The following is a 3,187-nucleotide window of genomic DNA, read 5'->3' as shown; positions in this document are numbered from 1 at the left end:
TGAGAGACGATGGACTCTGAAAAACAGGCTGGGGGTTCTAGAGGGGAGGGGGGTGGGAGGATGGGTTGGCCTGGTGGTGGGTATTGAGGAGGGCACGTTCTGCATGGAGCACTGGGTGTTATGCACAAACAATGAATCATGGAACACTTCATCTAGAACTAATGATGTAATGTATGGGGATTAACATAAGAATAAAAAATAAATAAATAAATTCTAGTGAGTTAACATGTAGGGTAATAAAGTTTTCAGAAATAGAATTAAGTGATTCATCACTTACATACAACACCAGGTGCTCAACATAATAAGTGCCCTTCTTAATACCCATCGCCCATTTAGCCCACCCCCTGCCCACCTCCCCTCCATCAACCCTCATTTTGTTCTCTATTGTTAAGAGTCTCTGATGGTTTGCTTCCTTTGATGGGCTTTTTAGAACACAGGACATGGCTAAAGAAAGAATCTCTGCGCTAGAGGATATATCAAAAACCAAAAGCAAAGACAACAAAGATTGAAAAATAAAATAAAATGAAAGAGCAAGGACTGTGGGACAAATACAAAATGTGTAACATACACATAATGGGACTACCAGAAGGAGAAGAAATCAAAACAAAACAAAACAAAAAAAACCCTAAAAAATAGAATATGCAAAATGATAATGTCAGATTTCCCCCAAATTAATAAAAAACACAAAACCATAGACCCAGGAATCTCAGAGTATTAAGCAGGATAAATGCCCCTTGAAAACTACACCTGGGAATTTCATTTCAAACTACAGGAAATCAGATATATAGAAATAATCCTGAAAAAATGCCAAAGGGGAAAAATAAACACCTTACCAGAATTGTACCCAATAACTAAAGTATAGGGAAAAAAAGACTACCAACCTAGAAATGATTCTTCAAAAGTGAAAAAGAAATAAAGGAGAAATTTTCTCAGATGGACTGAGGGAACTTTTAGCCAGTAAACCCACCTTGCAAGAAGGAAAAAAATATATGTAGGTCAGAAACTTGGATCAATGTAAAGAAAGGAATAGTGTCAAAGAATTAATAGCTAAAATAAAAATGAAAAATTGTTTTTCTTATCATTAAGTGATCAGATAACAGTGTGTTAATTATAATAATATCAAAAATGTATTTGATTACATAAGTTTATGCATAAGGGAAATGAAAGACAATAATGATACAAGGGACAGGAGGAGAAGTTAGTATTATTTTGTTATTATATGGTACTCACACTGCCTATGATGTGTATTGCATTATTTCAAAGTGGACTTGGATTAGCCTGTAAAATGTATATTGCAAACTCTAGGACAAACACTAAAAAAAATAAAAAACAACAAAACAAAACAACAACAAAAACCTACAGCAAATTAGGCCAACCACACTCTTTTCCCAGATGTGTAATGACTGCAAACAGCAGCTTCCTCAGTAGTATACACAGTCTGTTGTGCATATGGGTTGCCCTAAGAACAAAGAGACAGACCTTTCCATTGGACATTTATGTCTGAAGTTGTCCCAGTCCAGGCCCCAGACAGGTATGTGGAGTGCCATTGGCCTCAGGGCACAGTGGCCAGGATCCACATTGGCCAAGTCATCAGATCCATCAGTTCCACACCACAATACAAGGATTGAGACCCTATGCAGGGCCAAATTCAAGTTACCTGGCTGCTAGAAGACCCACATCTCCAAGAAGTAAGGTGGTGCCAAGTTTAACATGGATGGATTTGAATACATGGTAGCTGAAAAGCAGCTCCTTTTGGTTGGCTGTAGGGTCAAATACATTCTACTCATGGCCTTAGAGAAGTAGCAGGCCCTGCATTCCTGAAGTCATCAGCACTGCCCGATCTTTACTTACCAATAAAAACTACTTCCTGTCCCCAATAAAAGAGTTAACAACAACAACAGAAAAAGCAAAATGAATAAAAAACACCAAGTACAGTTGACCCTTGAACAACATGGGTTTGAACTGTGCAGGTCCACTTATACATGGATATTTTACAGTACTGCAAATGTATTTTTCTTCCTTATGATTTTCTTAAAAACATTTTCTTTTTCTAGTTAACTTTATTGTAAGAATATAGTATATAATACATATAACATACAAAATATGTGTTAATGGACTATTTATGTTATCATAACCCAGGTTTCCAGTCAATAGCAGACTATTTGTAGTTGTTTTGGGGGAGGCAAAGGTTATATGTGAATTTTTGATTGTGCAGGAGAGGGGTGGGGGTGTGGTACCTCTAACCCCCCCTATTGTTCAAGGATCAACTTTATAAGTGACATGCTAAGAAAGGAGAGAAAATGGAATAATAAAATGTATACTTAAAACTACAGAAGTCAGAAAAAATAATGGAAGACAAAAATAAAAATGAAAACAAGGGCAACAAATAGAAAACAGTAAGAAATACAGTAGATATCAATCCAATTACATCAATAATCACTTGGAATGTCAATGGCCGAAATGTACCAATTAAAAGACAGATTTTTGGAATCCATCACAAAATAAGACCTATCTATATAGTGTTTATAAGAAACCCAACTGAAATATAATGACCCATATGAATTAAAAGCAAATGCATGGATAAAGATATACTATGCTGATACTAATTTTTTTTTTAAAAAAGATAAACTAGAGTAGCTATATTAATTTCAAATAGAACAGAATTCAGAGCTAAAATATTATCAGGGATAAAGATGAGGCATTACATAGTGATAAAAGGTTATTCTATAGGGAGACATAACAGTCCCAATTGTGTGAATGCTCTAATAGTAGCCCATCAAAACACATGACGCAAAAACTAATGGAACTTCAAAGAGAAACAGATGAATCCATATCTAAATTAGAGAATTCAATACTCCTCTATCACACATGGACAGATCTGGCAGGTAGAAAATCAGTCAGAACATAGTTGAACTCAACAACACCATCAATCAACTGGATATAATTGACATGTATAAAGTACTTCATCCAACAACAGAAGAATACAAATTCTTCTCAAGTTCACATGGAGCATTTACCAATATAGACCACATTCTGGGCCATAAAACACCTTAACACATTTAAGATAATAGAAATACAATGTTTATTCTCAGCCCACAAAGGAATTAAACTGGAAATCAGTAGGAGAAAGATAGCTGGAAAATTGCAAAATGCATGGAGATTAAACAACACACTTCTAAATAACATA

General features: G+C 35.3%; 1 pseudogene; it reads left to right on the top strand.

Annotated features, from left to right (window-relative positions):
• Positions 1–1,356: 1,356 nt before the first annotated feature.
• Positions 1,357–1,479, top strand: LOC115942188 (small nucleolar RNA SNORA70; annotated as a pseudogene).
• Positions 1,480–3,187: the final 1,708 nt, after the last annotated feature.

The sequence above is a fragment of the Leptonychotes weddellii genome, chromosome 10, assembly GCF_054177405.1.
Source record: "Leptonychotes weddellii isolate Sample4059 chromosome 10, ASM5417740v2, whole genome shotgun sequence".
In the NCBI taxonomy this organism is placed as follows: Eukaryota; Metazoa; Chordata; class Mammalia; order Carnivora; family Phocidae; genus Leptonychotes; species Leptonychotes weddellii.
Note: the sequence above shows the minus strand (reverse complement) of the source record. Positions and strands in the feature narration are given on the sequence as shown.